Below are 23,971 nucleotides of genomic sequence, written 5' to 3'. Positions count from 1 at the left end.
CGAAAGGACTCGTAACTCGAGCCTGATGGGGAGTATGCAACCGCACGCGCCGGGTCTACCAACCGCCATTGGCATTGACGGCGGTGCCGCGCGGAACGGCGACGAACCAGCAGGATGAGCCCAGCAGCAAGTTCCGGAGCCCACCCACCGGGGAGGAGACCTTCGGGGACGAGGGGAACATCCCCGAATAAGCCTAAGTTGCGCGAGCGTTCCGAGGACGGAAGCGGGACACAAGTTATTTTCAGGTCATGCTGTAGTTATTTCCTCTCCGATTTATTAGAGTCATCGAGTTTACCCGTCCGGCGCCATTAATGTTAAGACATGCGACAGCGGTCGCCGAGCAGCGGCTCGTATAGTTAGTAAGACGTTCCTTTCCAATCCACAATTCTAGCTTCTCTTCGGCACGACGATGCCCGGCCTGACCAGGAGTGAAGATACGTTATTTCCGAACATGTGCGTGGATTGCGGTAACGCACAAGTAAGTTAGACGGTCGAGTTCCGCGCCATCTTCAAAGCGCGGGCACTTAGTGCACGTACCGCGCGTGCTACGCGAGTAAGAGTCGAACTGCCGACTCCCGGGATCCCCAAAAGGGGAATCCACGAAAAACCAGAACGATCCGATTACGCAGACACAGGGTTTGCCGGACAACCTGCGAAAACGCGAACGGGGCGCCGTAGCGCCAAACGGCGGAAGCTGCATCCAGAGGGAGGCCTAACCGACCCCTGGAACCAATCGCGAACGCGATCCGAACGCGCAAACATAGGGTTTGCCGGACAATTTACGAAATCGCGAACCGAGCGTCGGAACGGAAAAGGGTCGAAACTGCGTACTCAGGGAAGGTAGACAGAGCCCAGGAATCGATTACGAACAAAATCCGATCATCCAGACACACGGTTCGCCGGACAATTTGCGAACTTCCGAACCAAGGGTCGTAGCGGAAAAAGGTTCAAACTGCGTCCTCGGGGATACCTAGTACACCCGAGGAACGAATCGCGGTCGAGATCCGACCATCCGAACGGCGGGTTGCCCGGACAGTCCGGGTAACCGATAATCCTAGACGTCGGCTACAGGAAGTCGGGCCGGAATACGGCTAGTAGGGACCGGGGGAATAGGCAGCAGGGTCGCCGCCATCGGCGGATACCTAGAAAGCGACCTGGACGTCTTCTCCAGGAAGTCGACCCGGAATCGGCATTAGGGACGTAGGAGAGGCCGTGCGCACGGGTCGGCGCCCTCAAAAGTCCATTATTCAAAGGGTTGAAAAACCGCTACCCGGGAGCTGATTAAGCGCGTCGTAAATAGTGTACTGGCGGCGGAAATTTCCATCGGGAACATCTGGCGCACACCTGGCGAGCCGAAACTCGTAAACAGCTATTGTAACAGCGTAGAATGGAAAATTACCGCGAGGAGAAAGCGGCCGAGACCCCATGGTGGGGGTAAAACTTCGGAGATAGGGAGCCCGAGAGAGGAATATTCCTCGAGGCAGTCTCTCGTGGGCGCTCGAACGGTAGCTTCTCGCGCGTATGTCCCGGCGTATCGTAGTCAATATCGCGAACGCGAAACGGAATACGATTTGTAAGCCTACCGCAGTGTCCGAAACAAACGGGAACGCCCGCTAACAGCGGTACGTGACGCCGATACGAAAGGCGTAAGGGTTTTCGCGTACCTGAATCGTGAAATCGCACTTTGCGAGACGTGCGACCGCCATCTTGTGCGGCAATCAGTAATTGTGAACCACCATCATTGTGAAACGATAGCTAACAATAAAAGCAATAATTATTTGCAAAAATATATACGAAAATATCAGTTACTTACCAATAACTTACCTGAACAAGCGGCTGTCCGGCCATCTTGGTGTTAGCGTTGACCGAGCTTCAAGGTCATCATAGATTCTGCTTCAGAGGAGGCCATAGATGAGGAAGCCGTGGCGGAAACCTGCAAACAAACAACATTAATTATAGTTACGTGGACAATTCTCATACTTACCTGGTTGTCCGGCTAGCTCCCAGACGCGGTGATCCTGGACATCGGTGAGCAGCGGTGATCCATGACGTCGGCGATGGTGATAAGGAATCCGTAGACAAAACCTGAAAATAAAAGAGAATTAGTAGCGTTTTACTTACATTAATGTTGGGACTTACCCGATCAAGCGGTTGTCCGGCCATCTTGGTTCCACGGATGAGGCAGATGAATAATAGATAGCGGAGGCGATAGGCTGAGCATCCCAGAGCAGGCAGCTGTGGTGGGAATCTAAAAAGTGAAAGGGTTAAGGAGATATACGTATATACATACCTGATCAAGCGGCTGTCCGGATGACAGGCATCCCTGGCTGGCCGATCGAGGTCATACCTAGCGGTATCCAGAGCACAGGCGATGCTTACTAGGCAGCTGTGGCGGGATTAAAAAATAAAATTGTTTAAACAAATTGTTCAACTTTTGGTCGGTTCGCATTACGGATACCTACCTTCTCGGTACATTAAGGTTAAACCGAGTGGCGACCGATGACTTAGAGGACAAAATTGCGTACCCCGTGGCCCGATTATGTGTCGTTCGGTTACAACCTTTCTGCAACTCCATTATGTTCCGGAGTGTACAGTGGTGCATATATGGCTTCTATCTTTTCTCTTTTTAATACTTCTTTAAAAGCACCTCCCGTAAATTCCTTGCCTTGATCTGACTTCACATAGCATAGCTTTTCTTCTTTTCCTAGTAGATTTCTGGCGAATATTAGGTATTTCTCTAGAGCCTCTCCCGATTCATCTTTCGTCTTCAAGGAGTAAGCTTTCGCTAATCTAGAATAATCGTCTATAAAGGTTATTATAAACCTCTTTCGTCCTGGATAAGATGTAGGTTTTATTGGACCCATGATATCCGTATGTATCACCTGTATTGGTCTCTGTGCTCTATTTCTGTTTTCTTTAAACGACAATTTTGCCATCTTTGCCATTATACAGACTTCACACTCTAATATGGAGTTATCAAACTTAACTGTCTCTAATCTCTTTCCTACTTTTTGTAGCTGTCTTAAATAGTTTAACGACGCATGACCTAATCTAACATGCCATAACATCGCCTCATTTATTTTCTCTAATTTCTTTACTTTTTCAATTACTGAGCTTTCACACATTTCTTCTATATTCTCTAATGTTTGTATATATTCTAACTTAATGACTTGATCGAGTTCAGCATTATTGTGTTCTATATTTTCGTTCACATTTGTGAGCTCTCCTTCATTCTCCCTCCCAATCGCAGAGCCAACATTATCCCTCTCATCTAACTCTCCCTCCGAAATTGATAATTCACTGGTCTGAATGTTTGCTTGCGATTGTTCAAGAAACTCACAATGTGGAACAATTTCTGCTCTACATCTATACACAGCACATTCTACATTATCATTATCCTCTATATTATTATTTTTGACCTCAAATTGTATAATCTAATTTGGTTTTTCATAAATCCCTTCAAAAACTATTTTATTTGTCAGTTTATTATAGACCTTGAACAATTTATCATCTAAATAAATACTGAACCCTGCATCAGCCAGCTTTCTTAGAGATAGTAAATTTTCGGATACTTCCTTCGTTGCAATTACATTTGTTAATTTAATTACTTTCTTTTCTTTCTCATTTGTTAACAACAAAAGATCTCCTTTACCATCTATTGAAATGTCTGCAAGCTCATTCTTATTCGCGCATTTAATAACTCTATTATTACATTTTTCAAAGTTTGACAGAATTATATTCTTATTCACAATGTGATCTGTTGCACCCGAATCTACAATAAAATTGACTAATTCTTTTGAACTATCTCTATCTTCTATCACTTTAGCCATGCATAATTTACCTTCTTTTGGTTTTCCTTCAATTGCTGTTTGCGATGGTATAGTTTTCTTGGCTGGTTGTATTTTGGTTACTTTCCCTTTATTATTTACTCTTTTTGTACCTTTTTGTGCAAATCTACCTTTTTTCTTTATATTTTTATTAACGGTTTTATTTGTATACCTTTTTCCTCTAAATCTGTTTGCCTGGGCCCCGGCATTAGGACAGCTATCACTCTTGTGTCCTCTAATCTCCTGGCAGTAATAGCAGAACCAGGCCTCTGATCCTGCTAGTGGGCAGTCCTTCGCCATGTGACCCAATTTGTTGCATCTGTAGCACTTTATTTCCTTGTGCTCTTCTGCGGTAGCCCTCTGCACTCTAACTTCTGGTTTCTCTAGCTTCTCTCTAACTTCACTCTTAGTCTCTGCCTCTAACTGCATCATGAAAGATTTTATTTCATCTACGTTCATTTCTTTAAGATTAGTTTGTCTTCTAATTAAATCTACATTCCTCAGTTCCGGCATATTAATTGACACAGCTTGATATATTGCAGATCTAATTTCTTGTTCTGTGAGAGGTACCGCATCTTCACATGATTCATATTCTCTAATTATTGAATCAAAGCGTTCGCAAAAATCACTTACTTTTTCGTCTTTGCTCATTTTAATTTGATAGAGTCTAGTTCGTACCGATGCATGAGTAACGTTTACTTCACTCTTTTTATAACCTCTTAATTTCTTCAAAATTTCTTTTGGATCTTTCTCATGTAAAATCCTTTTATGATAATTTTCATCTAAATGATTGATTATTATATCTCTAACTAGACTTTTTCTCTTAGCAACTTTTAATTCGGAAAGATTTTCTGGACTTTCAATGTTTGAATCTATTACATCTAATAAATCGTTATTCATTAATTCGGATTTTAAATAATCCATCCAAAGATCAAAGTTGGATTTTTGCGTCAGCTTATATTCTCTTCTGATATGCAACCTTTGACTGTTTAATTCTACCTCTAAAGCACTCTTAATTGTCTCTAAACTTCTATTTTTCTCGGCTGAACAGACTGTTTCATCTAACTTTTTCTTTCTAGGCTCTACTTCTGATTTTTTAACCGTTTGTATACTGTTTTCTACTTTACTTTGCGTATTCTGCTTATTTACCTCTAAACGTCTGATCTTCAGTCTCTCTTTCTCTAAATTTACGTGGGCGACTTCTACCATATTTTCCATCATGGAGGTTGCTTGGGTCATAACCTTATCCAACATCTTTACTACCGAGTCCATTTTCGCAACGATCTTTTCTTGTTTCTCGTATAGCAGTTTCGTTCCTATCGGTAGTACAGGGCGATTCTCTACCCATGCATTTGTCACATCCACGTTTTCCACAACCTTCGGTTTTTGATTGCTGTGTTTTGGGATTGCACCCCTTGCTTCAGTCTCCTTCTCTTTCTCTTTTTCTTCTAAACAAAAAATTTTTTTTTTTTTTAATTACTCTATCTCTGAATACACAAGTGTATTATCCTTCTTGATTGTTTTATTAAAAAAAATACTCTCTTACCTTCATCTTTACTTATTGTTTTCTCACAACCTCTTTCTCTCTCTACCACCGTGACCACGCTGCTATCACTGTCGTAGTCAACTAGTGCATCTTGGTTTTCTTCCTCATCCATCGGAAGATTTTCCATCTAAATCGGGATTCAAATGTCAATTGAACATTAGCATTCCTCTTTTGACAAGATAAACCAACATTCATATTGACCGATAATAATTTATTATTTTATCGTCGAGTTTTTCTCAACAATAAAACTTATTTATTGCTCACAAGACCATACAGAACGCACTGCAATTCATAATAATCTGAGAGCGAGAAACCACGCGCCTCTGCAGAGCCATCCGCACACGCACACCACTATCCCGTGCGATCTCCAGCACTGCTGAAAAGATCTATAGGATATCGGGGTGATCACGCACGCGCACGGGACTCGTACAGATTTACGCGGTCTCCCTAAACAGCAATCAAACTACACCGCACTGCAAGTCATGCCTGATCACCGACCCGATGCATGTCGATTTTGAAAATTTAATTCCATACACATGCCTGTATATATATATATATATATATATATATATATATATATATATATGTGTGTGTTATGGCGTCGCATCGATGCTATGTTTTTCCAATCGATCATGCGTCAGCGCGTGCCCGGCAACGCGTCCCTCGCGCCAAAACAATGACTCACTTTTCACGATCGGACTTTTGCGCGCCAAAAAAAAATGACTCTCGCCGTTCACGATCGGACTTGCACAGGCACATCGCTTTTCCCGCCAGCTTGTTACCAAGCGGCATATATCTATCTCTTTCTATCTCACACATCTATCTCTTTCTATCTCACACATCTATCTCTTTCTATCTCACACATCTATCTCTTTCTATCTCACACATCTATCTCTTTATACATCTATCTCTAATTCTCTTATTATCACTGTTGCCTCTATTTCTATCTCTCAAGAAGAAGGCAAAAACATCTATCTCCTTCTAACAGCATTTATCGAACGAACGTTCTTATTCGCTGAGAATTTTCTCGTTTTGCTCGCCAGCAACGAGGAATATTATTTACTTACCCTCTAATCTTCTAGATTCTCCTATTTTCTAGATGCTTTTCGTCTTCTCGATGCCCTTCGCCGGCGTCTCACACACTTCGCGTTACACGTTCAACTGTAGAGGTTTTCGTGCTTCGTTCCTCACGCAGGGGAATCGTGCCCTGGGCCCATAACCTGTAGGCTATTTAATAAAGACGACTGTGTGCGTGGCGAGGTGGGCAGGAAAACACAAGGATTTATAGAACGCTCTAGATACTATATTTATTCTTTATACACTGTCAACTCAAACACGTCTGAACGCGACGACTCTGCGAGCTCTAGTGTGCTCATACAACGACCGCACGTACGCGTGGCGCTCCGAGGCTCGCGCCACTCGGGAGCTGCCCTCTAGAAGGGCGGGAGCACGTCGCTCGTTCAAAGCCCAGCTTCTCATATTTTTAATGATCTAAAGCAACATACAAAGGTCTAAGATATACACAAATAGCATTTTTGATTACATCTAATGGTTTTCGCTAGCTCATTAGTAAACCAGTCAAGTAAAAAACGTTAATAAATTGATTACAGTAATATAATGTTGTTTTTTTCTTTTTTAGTTTGTTATGAAAAGGCGAGGAAAAAATTAAAGGATGCCGAAGATATTTCAGATTTAAATTTCTGTACAGAAACAGAAGAATATTTAAGAAAATCGCGAAAAGACAGAGCTGCTAAAAATCAGAATAACTCGTCGAGTAATAGTGATGAATCATCTGTAAATGATGTATTTAAAAATGTCCCAAAAATTTCCCAGAAAACAGAAGAATATTTAAGAAAATCGCAAAAAGGCAGAGCTGCTAAAAATCAGAATAACTCGTCGAGTAATAGTGATGAATCATCTGAAGATGATTTAATCGAAAATGTCCCAAAAATTTCGCAGAAACAAATAAATACTACACACAGTAAAAAAACAGTTATGCAAAAAGGTAAAAATCTAATGATATAGCAATAATAGATACATGAAAATGATTATTTATAGTACATAATAAACTTTGTTTACCGGGAGTAAAGATAACTATATTCTTATTATATGCTTCAATTTTATACTTGCTTACTTTTGTGATATTATTATATATTAGATAACCGAAATCTCAGAAGAATTGGTATATTCAAGATAATTAATATTATTACAATTAAATCTTTTGTTATTTTTAGAACTACAATCAAAGTCACAAAACTTGCCAACTAAAAGCAAGCAACAATCTGCTGATCTAAACGTTGATGATGATGATTTAGGTATATTAGCATTTGTTATTTATTTGAATTATTAGAATATACTTCTAATATATCTTTTTGATATTTTTTTATATAGCTTCCGGTAAAAAAAATTTTTATATAAAAACATATTTAAATATATACAATCATACATATAAAATATGTATATGCTATTTGTTACCGATCTTTTGGAAACCAGTTTTTCTAATTTTTCTAATTTTTTGGGAAATAATTGACCAAATCTCAAAGAATTCCGCAAATTTATAAGATATCAAGTTGAATTTTTTTTATGGATACTTTTTATGGATAAATTTCCATAAAAAACATTTTACCAATTTTTTGGAAACCGGTTTCAGAATTTTTCAAATTTTTCGAGAAATAAGTCATGATGTGTATATTTTTTCATTACTATATGGAGTAATGTGTTCACCACGCTTGAGATTAAAGATAAATCGAATGCAGCAGTTGACGAGTCTTTGTAATTTAGTGTTTAATAGTGTTTAAAAGAGAGAGAGAGAGAGAGAGAAAGAGAGATTGATTGTTTAATTATGCCCAAACAACAGCTATAGGGCAAATATACAAAAAAGCCACAGACAAAGAATGCAACATAATACCTGCATAGAACGCAGAAGCAACATGACAGTAGTAGAAGGCAATATTACTTAAAGCTAATGTTTAACTAAATAAAGCAAACGCAACAAGCTAACTAAAAACTAGATTATATATACAACTTAAGACTAACAGAAAGTATATAACGCAACAAAAATCAAAACTTATATAACGCAATATGACTAAAATGCAATCGCATAAAGAGCAAAAGTACTAACCGGCTTCAGATGTAAGCAGAAACAAGCGGAGAAGATTCTTGAAGGATGGAAGAGACGATGCTGAAGTTATGTTATTCGGAAGAGTTTGCCAAAAACGTATTGAGGAAAGACGAAAGGAGTGCATGTACGTCGCAGTTCTGCAGGACGGAGTATGAAATGCTTGTGATGAAGTGACTAAACGATCAGATCTTCTCAGTGAAGGGTCAAGAGGCGTGAAAAGCTCACTTAGGTAAGATGGAGAAATTAAGAAAAGGATACGATACATCTGACAACCGAGAAAGTACAACCGCCTGTTTTCCACTGTAAGCCATCCCAGTCTACGCCTGTATTGCGTAATATGTTCATCACGTCTGAGGTCAAAAATAAACCGAATACAGCAATTTACAAGTCTCTGCAATTTGATATTCAACTCGTTGCTCAAACCATGATATACAAGGCAACAATAGTCAATATGAGGCATAATCAAGGTCGTGACTAATTTAATTCTTAATTCGGTTGAAAGAGAATTTCTGTTGAATTTTAGTTTATGCAGCGCATAATGGACCTTTTGCGAGACATGCAAAATATGCTTCTTCCAAGACAAGGTAGACGTGAGAACAACACCCAAATTCATAACTTCATTCACATATGGAAGGGGAACTTGGTTTACAGTGATAGGCGGTAGAAGACTGAAGTCAATATTTTTGACGTAAGCTTGACTACCAAAGATAAGCACCTTGGATTTGGCAGGATTCAATTTAAGACCATTGGACTGAGCGTAATTAAAAATAGCATTTGCATCTCTGGAGATCAACTCTAACCCATGACGAATATTAGCGGGAGAGCACTTAAGGTAGACTTGAATGTCATCGGCAAACAGCATATGAAGTGCATACAACAAGACGCTACCAATATCGTTGATGAAAAGCAGGAATAACAGTGGGCCTAGCACGGAGCCCTGAGGGACGCCAGATGACGTAGATAACCAATCAGAGGAGTTACCAGCATCGTCAACCACTGCCTGAGAACGGCCAGTTAAATACGAAAATATCCAGGCAATAACAGCGTCAGAGAAACCAATCCTCTTAAGCTTGATGAGTAAGCGAGGATGTGGCACCGTATCAAACGCCTTGCTAAAATCAAAGAGGATCATGATAGTGATGAGCTTATTATCAATCCCCTCTTTAATATCCTCACAGACACGTAAAAGTGCTGACTGAGTGTTAAAACCAGGTCGATAAGCAGACTGCTTAGGATTTATGAGATCATATTTAGTTAAGTAATCCATAATTTGTGAAGCAACAATCTTTTCAAGAATTTTTGACATCTCGAGTAGATTTGCTATTGGTCTCGTATCAGACGGGGATAGAGGAGTACTGATCTTAGAGAGAGGGCGAATAAGCGCTCGCTTCCATTGAGACGGAAATGAAGAAGTATCAAGTGAGCGATTGAATAAAGCGGTAAGGGATGATGAAATTATGGGCCAGGCAATACGCAGAATAAAAAGCGGTATACCATCAGAGCCCGACGCATAAGAATGGAGTGGTGCTGTAGAAATGTGCTTAAGAACCGTACAAGGCGTTATAGTAGAGAAACTAATTTCGGGACGCTGAGATGGGCGAGTAACAAGAACACAGGCAGCAGTAAAATCAGCATATGAGCAAGGCAACTGAGCATTCGAGACTGAAACATAAAAAGAATTTAATTGATCAGGCGTAAAAAAATGTAGTGGGGAAACTAAGGTAGATTTTGCTAGACCCAGACGAGCTAGCTCTCTCCAAAGTTTAGCAGGATCGGTGATAGACTTAAGAGAATTAAATTGAAACTCACTTTTGGCTTGCTTGATATCAGTATTGAGCTGGTTACGAAAAAGTCTGTAGGTAGCATAACCAAGCAAACTGTGAGAGCGCTTTGCCTGTTTATATAACTGATTACGAGTGCGAATTCGGCATCTAAGTTCGTCCGTAAGCCACCTGGCAGGAGGCTTCCTGATTACAAATGACCGCTCAGGGGCGACCACATCAAGTGTTCCAAGCAGAGCCCCAGACAGTGCATCACAAAGCCCATCGACATCAGAAACACCAACGCGATCACAGTCCATAACAGCCAGACTACATGCCAACTCAGGACTATCCATAAGAGACCGAAGACGATCAAGAAATTTATCACCATCAATAGTTCTGTAACTACGCCTAAAGATGGTGCGTTCGGTTGCTAAGTTGGTGCCCAGTGAGAGCGACAATTCAATAAGGTCATGACCAGCTATAAACGGGCTATCAGACTTGGAAAGCGTCAAGACTTTATCACCATCATCTACTGCGAAGACATCAAGCCACGAGTGAGCAGTAGCTGTATGGTGCGTAGCATCAGAGTGTACAATATGCATCGATATGCTTGACATGAGTTCACGCAGATATTTGGCTTCGAAGTTAGTCGAAAGAAGGTTACAGTTAAAATCGCCGCTAATGATTATATTCTTATACAAGTGCGAAACGCCCATGAGTGTTTCTACAAATTCATTTAAAAAAAGACCCTTAGGTCTCCTATAGACAGACGCAAATAACACAACCTCATCATCTGGCAAGCGGGTCTCAAAGATAAGATACTCAGGGGCATTTATGTCTACTCCTACAGACGCAGCAATAACTGTAACCTTCAATGTGTCATGCACGTAGCAGGCAACTCCTCCGCCTCTCCTACCCACACGATCATGCCGAATCAAGAAGTGACCGTCCAAAGCCACAAGACTATCAGCAACATCAGCATGAAGCCACGTCTCTGACACAGAGATAACATGATGGAAGCATGTGTCAAAGTGTAGCCTGATTAAATCAATATGACCACGGAGTGAGTTTGCATTAAAATGAGCTACGTGAAATTGGGACGAGCAACGTGCTGAAGTACCACGAGCAGCAGATGAAGTTGTACCATCAGCCCGGTTAAGTCAGTTAATCTTAGCAAGGTCTGTATCTGAATCTATATAGATAACGGGGGTACCGTTAGAAGATCTGACGCATATGCGACCACCCTTCATCCAAACATACTCGTGGGACTTCTCCCTAGCAACACGCTTAGTCCGCTGCAACAAGTCATATGTGGCCCTGGACAGCAACTCATTAACATAAATATTGTGATCGGAATTAACGCCACACACATCACGCAGCTTAAGTGTACGTCTTGCCCGCTTTCTAGCAACTACAGTGTCACGGACAGCATTGGAAGTCAAGGTGACGATGAGCGAGCTAGTTTCATCAGTCCCTGAGGAGCGGTCGGAAGTAGCGGCTTGTTTAGGCTTTCGAACCATAGATCTGACCTCAAGAACATGGCAAGAGAGATCCGGAATGTCGAGTGCTTTAAACACTTTACATACTAACTCAGAAGGAGTTATCATCAACTCTGCAGGAACACCAGAAATAATTAACTTATTCTCGTTCTCATCACGGACTCGCGGGCATAACTGAGCAGACTTTAAGTCACGAATATCACATGCCAGGGCAGAGCTTTCCTGCTCAAGTTTGTCGATACGCAAAGAGTTCTTAGCAACCGTGTCCGCAACAAGATTAAGTCTACTCAGTTTATCATTGATCTCGTTATTCACTCGCCGCTGATCGTCAATAAAAGCAGAGAGTCTCGCATCAGAATCTCTCAATTGATCGCATATTTTTTGCAACAGTGCATTGGTTGTGGCGTGCTCCTGTGACTGCATTTGCGTCTGAGTACAGGATGACACATTCAAAAAATCAAAAGACTGCACACTCATTTCAGCAACTGGTGTGAGAGGTGCATCTAATGAAGCTGCAAACGATTTGCAGCAAGTATCAGCGGTTTTAATTGCAGCATACGGTTTAACACAACCCGGATGGAATATTCTTTTACACTCTACACACTCAAGTGACTGATTCGCAATTGACTTCCTACACCTAGCGCACGCACGCGACTCCATGTATTATCGATAGTTAAACCAGTACAATGCAAACCAATCAGCGAAAAGAATGCTTAAGCTCATGCGCATTAAAGGTCTAATATGAAGCACAGAATCTGATTCTATTAAGCAGTCCACAGGCGAACCAGCGCAAAACGAACCAATCAGCGAAAAGAATGCTTAAGCTCGTACGCACTAAAGGTCCAATACGAAGCACAGTATCTGATTCAATTAAGCAATCCACAGGCGTACCAACGCAAAACAGATAGATAGCGTATCAAGGTCCAATCACACAAGTAGCACAGTGCAGAAAAGAGCAGGTGAACAGGTGCACGTGCAGCAAGGATCGTCGTCATGCAAAACACAGCTCAAAAGATAGGTTAGGGCACCAGTAGACTTGTCGCCAAAATCACACGCATAAAGGAGACAAACACAGAAGAATCTAATATCTGCTCGTAACAAGCAGCAAAAACTCTGCATATACCTGCAACAAAAGGGCCCGAAGGCAACTAGCGGCAGAGATATGTTCGAAAACGTAAGAGCAATAAAATAAGCGTGCGTTAATACTCACAGAGAGAGAGAGAGAGAGAGAGAGAGAGAGAGAGAGAGAGAGAGAGATATTGATTGATTGATTGATTAGTTTAATATGCCCGAACATCAGCTATAGGGCAAAAATACAGAAAAGCGAAAAACATAAAATGCAATATAATGTTAGAAGCAGCAGCCGGTAGATAACAGAACGAAAAGCTGGCGATCATATTGCATTCCACTATATAACTATGTAACTTAAACATAACTAAATGCTAACTATGTACATCTAAAAACTAAATAGAAACGCATAGACAAAAGCATAATGCTAACTTGTGTACAACTTAAAACTAGATGAGAGTACGCAATACATTACAAGATAATGAATTGTGCAACGCAACAAACTAGAATAATTTGACGAGATAGTACGAACATTACACCAAGCAATTCATACAGAGGGCTAAAAGTATCAGACAAATTCAGATGCAAGTAAAAACGAACGGAGCAGGTTCTTGAAGGATGCAAGAGACGATGCTGAAGTAATGTTGTGGGGAAGAGTATGCCAAAACCGTATTGCGGACAGGCGAAAGGAGTGCATGTACGTCGTGGTTCTGCAAGACGGGATGTGAAACACCTGCGATAAAACTGCCAGGCGCTCGGATCGCCTTAGCGATGGATCAGTAAGCACGAAAAGCTCACTTAGGTAAGATGGAGAATTCAAGGAAAGGATACGATACGTCAGACAACCAAGAAAAAACAACCGTCTATTCTCAACAGAGAGCCATCCCAGTCTACGTCTATACGGCGTGATATGTTCGTCGCGTTTAAGGTAAAAAATAAAGCGAATGCAGCAGTTCACTAATCTCTGCAGTTTAGTATTCAGCTCATTGTTCAGGCAGTGATAGACGAGACAACAGTAGTCGATGTGAGGGATTATCAGGGTTGTAACTAATTTGGCTCTCAATTCGGTTGAAAGGGAGTTCCTATTAAATTTTAGTTTATGCAGCGCGTAATGAACCTTTTGCGAAACATGCAAAATATGCTTTTTCCATGACAAAGTCGACGTGAAAATAACGCCTAAATTCCTGACTTCACTCACAAAAGGAAGAGGTACTTGGTTTACAATAATAGGCGGTAAAAGATTAAAGTCTATGTTTCTAACGTGAGCTTGACTGCCAAAGATAAGGACCTTTGATTTGGCAGGATTTAGTTTGAGTCCGTTAGATTGAGCATAGTTAAAAATTGCATTCGCATCTCTAGAGATTAATTCCAATCCTTGACGAATATTGGCAGGTGAGCACTTGAGATAAATTTGAATGTCATCAGCAAACAACATATGAAGTGCATACAGCAAGACACTACCAATATCATTGATGAAGAGCAAGAACAAAAGCGGGCCCAGGACGGAACCCTGAGGGACGCCAGACGACGTAGACAGCCACTCAGAAAAGTTACCAGCATCATCTACCACTGCCTGAGAACGTCCAGTTAAATAAGAAAATATCCAAGTAAGAACGGCATCAGAAAAACCAATCTCTCTGAGTTTAATGAGCAAGCGAAGATGTGAGACGGTATCAAACGCCTTGCTGAAATCAAAAAGGATCATGATTGTAATAAGTCTATTTTCAATCCCTTCTTTAATATCGTCACACACCCGTAATAGTGCTGACTGAGTATTGTAACCAGGTCGATATGCAGACTGTCTGGGGTTAATGAGATCGTGTTCAATCAGGTAGTCCGTGATTTGCGAAGCAACAATCCTTTCAAGTAATTTTGACAGCTCAGGTAGATTGGCAATCGGTCTCGTATCAGATGGGGACAGAGGTGTACGAATCTTAGAGAGAGGGCGAATGAGCGCTCGCTTCCACTGAGACGGAAAAGAAGAAGATTCAAGCGACCTATTGAATAAAGCAGTGAGACACGACGAAATAATAGGCCATGCGATACGCAAAATGAAAAGCGGTATACCGTCCGAGCCTGACGCATAGGAATGGAGTGGTTCGGTAGAAATGAGTCTGAGGATAGTACAAGGTGATATGGTAGAGAAAACAAATTCTGGACGTAGAGAAGGGCGAGTAACCGGAGCAATGGCAGAAGCAAAATCTGTATACAAGCAAGGCAACTGAGCATTAGAAACCGACACATAAAAAGAATTTAGTTGATCAGGTGTAAAGTAATGTAGAGGAGAAACTGAGGCTGATTTTACAAGACCAAGTCGAGCGAGTTCCTTCCATAGTTTTGCCGGATCATTGATGTTTTTAATAGAATTAAGTTGGAACTCACTTTTGGCAAGTTTAATATAAGTATTAAGCTGATTGCGATAGAGTCTGTAGGTAGCATAGCCAAGTAAGCTCCTAGAACGCTTTGCCTGCTTGTATAACCGATTTCGAACACGGATCCGAGCCTTAAGCTCATCAGTGAACCACCGTAAAGGAGGCTTCCTAATGGTAAATGTACGCTCAGGAGCAAATACATCAAGAGTTCCAAGTAAGGTTTCGGATAGTACAGAACAAAGCCCATCAACTCCGGAGACTCGAGTCGGGTAATCAAGACCGACACAACCTGAATTCGTAATAGACTGAATACGCATCAGCACCTCAGGACTCTCCATGCATGATTGAAGATGATCCCGGAACGCATCACCGTCGATACTCCGATAGCTACGTCTTGAGATAGTTCGTTCAAAATTTAAGTTCGTGCCGAGTGAGAGCGACAATTCTATAAGATCGTGACCCGCTATAAACGGACATTCGGATTTAGTGAACGCTAGGATTTTTTCACTGTCATCCACTGCAAGAACATCCAGCCAGGAGTCTGCAGTAGATGTATGATACGTTGCATCCGAGTGTATAATATGCATAGATAAACTTGACATAAGTTCACGCAAGTGGGTTGCTTCAAAGTTGTTCGACAAGAGATTGCAATTTAAATCGCCGCTTATGACAATATTTTTATACAAATGAGAGACTCTTGTAAGGGAATGAGAAAAGTCATGAAAAAGAGTTCCCTTAGGTCTCCTATAAACAGACGCGAACAACACCGTTTCATCACTCGGCAACCGAATCTCAACTATGATATATTCAGGATCATTAATATCAACTCCCTCCGAGGCCGCAACGAGCTTAACCTTGAGTGACTTATGTATATAACAGGCAACACCGCCTCCCATTCGCCCAACACGATCAAGTCGAATCAAAAAGTAGTCACTCAAGGCAACGAGCTCATCCGAAATACCCTCATGTAGCCATGTCTCAGATACTGAAATGACATGACACGGGTTGGAACTAAAGTGAAGTCTGACAGGCTCAATGTGACCGCGAAGAGAGTTCGCATTAAACTGGGCAACGCAGAATTTAGATACATTATGATTAACGCTTTTTTGAGGACGAGGCAGGCATGGTCAGTCAAGCTTAGCGAGATCGGCATAAGAATTGATATGAACAACGAGGCTACCATCCGAGCGTCGCACGCAAATCCGACCATCCCTGACCCATACATATCTATAAGACCGCTCCTTAGCAACTCGCTTTGTTTGCTGCAACAGTTCATAAATCTCTTTAGAGAGCAATTCATTTACATTAATTGTACTATCGGAGTTATTACCACAAACCTTCCTCTGCCTAAGAATGCCTTTTACGCGTTTTTTCGAAATGATAACATCGCGAACAGCACTAGAGGTAACAGTAATAATAAAAGAGCTACTAGCAGCAGCAGTCATAGGCTGATCCGGAGCGGATACTGAGAGAGGCTTGCGAACAGTTCTAACATTAAGTATATGCGGTAGAACAACGGAAGCATCAAGAGCCGTGAGCACATTCCGAACAATCTCGGACGGAGTTACAGAAAGCACCCCCGGCAGTCCCGACACTATAAGCTCATTCGCTACGCTGGTTTGCTGGACCGACCGAGCAGTTTGTAGATTTAGTAATTCATTTTTAAGAGCAGCATTCTCCTGTTCAAGGCCAGCAATACGCTGAGAATTGCTAGCAACCATCTCGAAAATTGCACTCAGTTGATCAAGCAAGAGAGAGAGAGAGAAAGAGAGACAGAGAGAGAGAGACAGAGACAGAGACAGACAGAGAGAGAGAGAGAGAGAGAGAGAGAGAGAGAGAGAGAGAGAGAGAGAGAGAGAGAGAGAGAGAGAGAGAGAGAGAGAGAGAGAGAGAGAGAGAGAGAGAGACAGAGACAGAGACAGAGACAGAGAGAGAGAGAGAGAGAGAGAGAGAGAGAGAGAGAGAGAGAGAGAGAGAGAGAGAGAGAGAGAGAGAGAGAGAGAGACAGAGAGAGAGACAGAGACAGAGACAGAGAGAGACAGAGAGAGAGAGAGAGAGAGAGAGAGAGAGAGAGAGAGAGACAGAGAGACAGAGACAGAGACAGAGACAGAGACAGAGACAGAGACAGAGACAGAGACAGAGACAGAGACAGAGACAGAGACAGAGACAGAGACAGAGACAGAGACAGAGAGAGAGAGACAGAGACAGAGACAGAGACAGAGACAGAGACAGAGACAGAGACAGAGACAGAGACAGAGACAGAGACAGAGACAGAGACAGAGACAGAGACAGAGACAGAGAGAGAGACAGAGACAGAGACAGAGACAGAGACAGAGACAGAGACAGAGACAGAGACAGAGACAGAGACAGAGACAGAGACAGAGACAGAGACAGAGACAGAGACAGAGACAGAGACAGAGACAGAGACAGAGACAGAGACAGAGACAGAGACAGAGACAGAGACAGAGACAGAGACAGAGACAGAGACAGAGACAGAGACAGAGACAGAGAGAGAGAGAGAGAGAGAGAGACTATTTGCGTGTCTTATTACATGTTTTCCGGGGCGAAGCCTTTTTAAAGCAAGGCGGGAAACACGAGCGGCATGAAAAATGTGTGACTAAATTGAGTGAACTGAAAACAGAAATTAATGCAGCCCTACCTCATGAATCAACAAGAACTATTAAAAAAAGGATAAGGATAACTATTAAAAAGTGAATAAGAAACAATAAAGTAGATAGTAAATATTATTAGAAAAATAACTAATCACTACTTATATTTTGTAATTTTTTCATACATAGATACGATCATTTGCTGCCCTTAACAACTGTAGAAAATGTAGAAAAATCCATTGAGCGGCACAGAAAACAACAAAACCTTGGCTCGATTCCCCGAGATTTAAATAATTTACAGCTGTGCTTATTAAAAGAGAATTGGAAACAGTTATTGCAAATAGATCCAGATGCTTTCGTTATAGAAAGTATAAAAAAAGATAATGATATTGTTAGAGATTCAATTCTACCGCCTTCTTTCATTGTAACTATTATTCACTAGACGTTTCTTATTGGCTCAGATGGCGTCTCGGTAGAGCTATACACGGTTCACTTATACACTCATTCATTGCTATTCGTTCGTTAAGTTCGGTTAGAGACAGCCGCCCTTTTTGATACATTACACACATTTTCTGTTCTCCACGCTATTGTGTGTCGTAAATAAAGAAGCACTATTGTACGTTCTGTGTCCGATTATTATCCAACAGGTTATGGGCCCAGGACACCCAGAATATTGAGACACTGCGAATTATTGTAGAATACGAACGTACTTGGACTGCAAATTTCGGATAGCGAACCTTGAAACCGTGCACTAAGACCGTGCGCGGCCAACTCCTGGGACAACCGCGGGTCATGATCGAGCGACTAACACCGGAGCAGATCGGACAAGCGGAACGACGAGCGATGCCGCGACCACGGCCAGTAGCAGTGGGGACTCGGCGAAATACTCCGTCGCTGGTCGTAAGTCGCCAAGTGGCACGGCAGTTGATGCCATCGGCGGGAGACGCGCGCCTATGGGGCTCTCCTGCCGAGATGGAAGCGATAAGACGCGCTGCCGAAGCCTTCGACAGCGCGTATCGCCTCGAATTGACCCGGGTCACCGTGACGGACACGATGACAATCACGGCCACACCGGGCCAGATGTGGGTGCAGCCGGACGAGAACGAGCCGGAGTTCGTCAGCCCATCCAGCGAGGAAGGCGAGCCGGCTGACGAAAGGGGGACATCCCCTGATTAATTTTAAGGATGCGCAGTACGCTCCGAGGACGGGAATGCATATAGTTTGTTGCTATAATAAAGTTATTTAGCCTATCCGTCCGGCGTTAAGACATGCGACAGCGGTCGCTGGGCAGCGGCCCACGTAGGATATAAGTTATGAGTTTTAGCGATCCACAATTAGTTTCTTTTCCGTTTTCGGCACAGAGTGCCAGGCCCGACCAGGACGCAGTTTTCCGTTCTCTCATTTAATAGGTGCGTGGATCGTACAGAAGCACCGGCACGATGATTGGTCGAGCCACACGCAATCTTCAGCGCGGGACTCAGATAGCGCGCACGTCAGGCGAGCGAGAGTCGAGATGCCGACTCCCGACACCCTCACGAAGGGATAACCTAGAAATTAGCGCGATACGACCGTGCAAGCATGGGGTTCGCCGGACACCCGGCGAAACACGTGAAGGAGGCGCCATAGCGCTAAACGGCATGAACTGCCGCCAGGGGGAGGCCTTACCGACCTCCGAAGACTATCGCGAAAACGATCCGATCGCGCGAACCCCAGGTTTGCCGGACACGTCACCGAATGACGAACGCGGCGACGCAGCGCCTAAAGGCTTAACATGCCACCAGAGGGAGGCTTCACCGACCTCTGGAGACTATCGCGAGCGCGATCCGCCCACGCAAACTCATGGTTTGCCGGACAAGGGGCAACTTGGCAAGCGAAGCGTCGTAGCGCCGCGGCATGAAATATGCATGCTCAGGGGTACGAACAGATCCCAGAGATCGAACGCGTACGCGATCTGACCGTGCAAACACCCGGTTTGCCGGACAGACTTGATATCGTGAACCGAGCGTCGGAACGAAATGAGAACCGATATGCTAGCTTGGGGAACGGCAACAAGCCGTATAAGTCTAACGCGAAAGAGATCTGACCGCGCGAACATCCGGTTTGCCGGACAGACCAGATACCGTGAACGGAGCGCCGGATCGGCGCGAGATTAAATATGCGCACTCGGGGAAGGTCGAGATGACACCCGAACCAATCGCGAATGCGATCTGACCGCGCAAACACCCGGTTTGCCGGACAGATGATAGAAACTAGAATTGCGTCACCGGGGACACCTGGTACACCCGAATATCGAGACGCGATCAAAATCCGACCGTCCTAACAGGGAGTTGTCCGGACAGTCCGGACAACTAGTAGTTATAGACGTCGGCTACAGGAAGTAGGGCCGGAATACGATCAATCAGGGCCTAATGAGTGGGCATCTGGGTCGCCGCCATTGGCGGACGTTTTGAACGCGATCCAGACGTCTTCTCCAGGAAGTTGACGCGGAAGCATAATCTAGGACCTCCGAGAGACCTTGCGCACCGATCGGCGTTGTCATAAGTTCATAATTGTAAAAGTTGAAATGTTGCTACCCGGAAGTCGAAAGAGCGCGACGCAAATAATGTACTAGCGTTGGAAATTTCCATCGCGAACATCTGGCGCACACCTGGTGTGCCGAAGCGCGTAAACACCTATTGTTCGAGCATCGTCATGGAAATTTCCAGAGAGGAGAAAGCGGCCGAGACCCCATGGAAGGGGAAAAACCCGGAGGTAGGGAGCCCGGGAGAGCAACGTTTCTCGAGGCAGTCTCTCGTGGGCGCTCGAAGGTAGCAATCTCGCGCGTATTATACCGGTGTATCGTCGAAGAATATTCGCGAACGCGAAACGGAATACGATAATTAAGACTACCTCAGCGTTCGTTAACAAACGGGAACGCCCGCCAACAGCGTTACGTGACGTCGATACGAAAGACGTACGGGTTATCGCGTACCTTAATCGTGATATCGCACTTTGCGAGACGTGCGACCGCCATCTTATGTGGCAATCGTTAATTGTGAACCACCAACATTGTGCAACTATAGTTAACAATAAAAGCAATCGTTATTTGCAAAAATCCAGACGAAAATATCTTTACTTACCCGAATACTTACCTGAACAAGCGGCTGTCCGGCCATCTTGGTGATTGCGTGGACCGATCTCAAGGTCATCACAGATGCTACTTCGGAGGAGGCCACTGATGAGGCAACCGTAGCGGAAACCTAAAAAAAGTTGATATTATTCATAGTTACGCGGACAGTTCTCGTACTTACCTGGTTGTCCGGCTATCTCCCAGACGCGTTGATCCTGGACATCGGTGAGCAGCGTTGATCCATGACATCGGCGATGGTGATGAAGCAGCTGTCGACGAAACCTGAAAATAAGAGAGAATTAATAGCGTTATACTTAGATTAATGTCGGGACTTAGCCGATCAAGCGGTTGTCCGGCTATCATGGTTCCACAGTTGAGGTAGATGAATGGTTGATAGTGGAGACGATTGGCAGAGCATCCCAGAGGAGGCAACCGTGGCGGGAATCTAAAAAGTTAACGGGTTAAGGAGATATTACCTGATCAAGCAGCTGTCCGGCTAACAGGTATCCCTGGCTGGCCGATTGAGGTCATACCTAGCGGTATCCAGAGCTCAGGCGATGCTTATCGAGCAGTTGTGGCGGGATTGAAAAAATAAAATTGTTTAAACAAATTGTTCACATTTTGGCTGATTTTCATTACGAATACCTACCTTCTCGGTACATAAAGGTTAAACCGAGTGGCGACCGATGACTAATAGGACAAAATAGCGTACCCCGTGGCCCGATTATGCATCGTTCGGTCACAGTATAGGGGGCGTTCAAGTCACACTCCAGCTCGTCGCACAACCACACGTGAGAAGGACCTGCGGCTTTCCTAAACAGAGAGACGGACAAGCCAGGGTGCCGATACCTCAATGCTTCGGCGGGGTTAAAATCGAGCTTCCCAGAAAAAATATGGCGACCGTGACAGGATACGTAAACGTGTGATCGAAGCTGAGAGAACGGAAGTAGTCACGGATCTCACTGCATAGCGCCAGTGTGGATCTTCCATAGGAGATGATCGCGGATTTCCCGGCCAAGGAAATCAACACGGCGATAGTTAGACGCGTACGTCGTGCGACACTTAGGAGAAAATCGACGGCGGCGTGGGAACTCTGCGGAGTTGGAGCATAATCACGGATCCCCGGCCAAGGGATCAACACGGTGATAGTTAGACGCGCACGTCGTGCGATACTTGGTAGAAAATTGACGGCGGCGTGGGACTCTGCGGGGTCGTGGAACATAGTGCAACGAGTTGCAACTAGAATCAACGACGGTGTAACGGGGCGAAGCCGACACGTCGGAACATAGCTCGACGAATGCAAATTTTGGTGAGGCGACACACAAGCGCAAACGCATCGCAACAACGTGCACAAAGTGCGTGAAGCCGCACGGCCCGATAAGCGTCGACGCGACATAACCAAATCACGCAAAACGTGTACGGATGTGCAAGGGCGCACAAAGTCGGAGGACCATACAAGCATCAAGAGCGAAGCAGATGAAAGTGAATAAGGAGTCGATCCAATAGCGTGGAAAGGAAACAGAGAGACCGTTCTGCAACGTCATCACAACGGGCGACGAAGGACGCGAGGTCGTTGACAACGGCCTGTGACAACGCGTACCGAGACCGCACCGGGCGTTAACAGACAAGTTCGAAACCCGCTGATCGAGCCCGATACCTCGGCACGATAGGGCCCAAGGTAAGAGGCGGACGTAAGAAGTGCGGAGCGACAATCGCACGCATGTCGACGGTGGGAAGAACTCCCCCGCGAATACAAACACGGTCGCAGAGGCCGTTTGTGGAAGGTGAAGGAGAGCAGTCGAACGTCGACCGCCCAGTCGACGGACAGACTAGCGACGAAGACGAACAACGACCGGAGATCACCGATCTCATAACGGTCGAAGTCAGTCAAATAGAGGCAATCAACCTCAGTGCGGAGAAAACCGCGATGATGGAGAATCATCAACAACCAACCGAAAACGAACTGAAGCTGTTAGCTCAGATTCAACAGTTACAGGCGCAATTGGAGGAGACGCAGCAGGCTAACATACAACAATTGCGGGACCTCGCCGCAACACCGAATACGGACCGCGGTCTGCGAGGGGATATCCCCCCGACAAAAACAGGCTCACGGACGTACAGTGACGGGGACCGGCCCAAGGGCGGACAATTGGACCTGACGCCACTCCACGCCAGACTACCCAGAGGAGGATGGATCAAAAGTCCATTCGAAGACCTCACATACAAGGGGAAGACGGATCCCCAAAATCCGATCAGATTTTTGGAGAAGTTCGAAAAACTTGCGAACTACGAAGGAGTCTCCGAAGAGGAGCAGCTACATTATTTTGGCAAATGTATGCGAGGAGCTGCGAGTCAGTGGTTCGAGCTGCAATACGCGGAGAACATACGCGACGTGAAGGAACAATTCCGTCTGTATTTTTGGGGTTGCCAAGCGCAGATGCGATTTCGACATCAGATCTACTTCAGCAAATACAAACCTGGAGCGGGATCGATGACCGAATACGCGCTCAACATGGCGCGGCAGGCTAAGACGCTAAGACCACCGATGACGGATGAGGAATTGGTGCAGACTCTACGCGAGCACTTTGACCAAGATATAGCGAGAGAGTTAAGACCGTCGGTTACCAGAACCGTCGGCGAGATGATAGAGATGCTGGACACGCTCGAGAACGAGCGTGAAACGCGCAAATTACGCGCGATGGTGCGAAGACCAGGCGACGGACCAACGACCAGTCGCACGGATCCGAATAACCAACGAGCGGCAAACCGATATCAAGGCACGCGGGAGGCAGGACGCCCCAACAATTACGCCAGACGCGACGCGACGACTAGTTCGCCGCAAACAAAGTCTGCCAGCTGGCGTAAGGCGGACCCGACCGTAGGTAAGTCCCGTACGGGAGTCGACATCGTGGAGGAGCCCGATAGCGACGACAGTCAGGCCAAGCCAAAGGTGACTCGCTACACGCGTGACCGGGAAAACAATCCCCGGAAAGAAGTGTTGAAGTCGGGATACCGACCCGACAATCGAAAGTTAGCGGCCATCACGGCGGGTGATGC

At 44.4% G+C, this 23,971-nt stretch overlaps 1 pseudogene; it reads right to left on the bottom strand.

The window, feature by feature from the left end:
* Window positions 1-1,895: 1,895 nt before the first annotated feature.
* LOC139818330 (uncharacterized) lies at window positions 1,896-5,500 on the bottom strand (annotated as a pseudogene).
* Window positions 5,501-23,971: the final 18,471 nt, after the last annotated feature.

This window comes from Temnothorax longispinosus, chromosome 8 (assembly GCF_030848805.1).
Source record: "Temnothorax longispinosus isolate EJ_2023e chromosome 8, Tlon_JGU_v1, whole genome shotgun sequence".
Taxonomy (NCBI): domain Eukaryota; kingdom Metazoa; phylum Arthropoda; class Insecta; order Hymenoptera; family Formicidae; genus Temnothorax; species Temnothorax longispinosus.
Note: the sequence above shows the minus strand (reverse complement) of the source record. Positions and strands in the feature narration are given on the sequence as shown.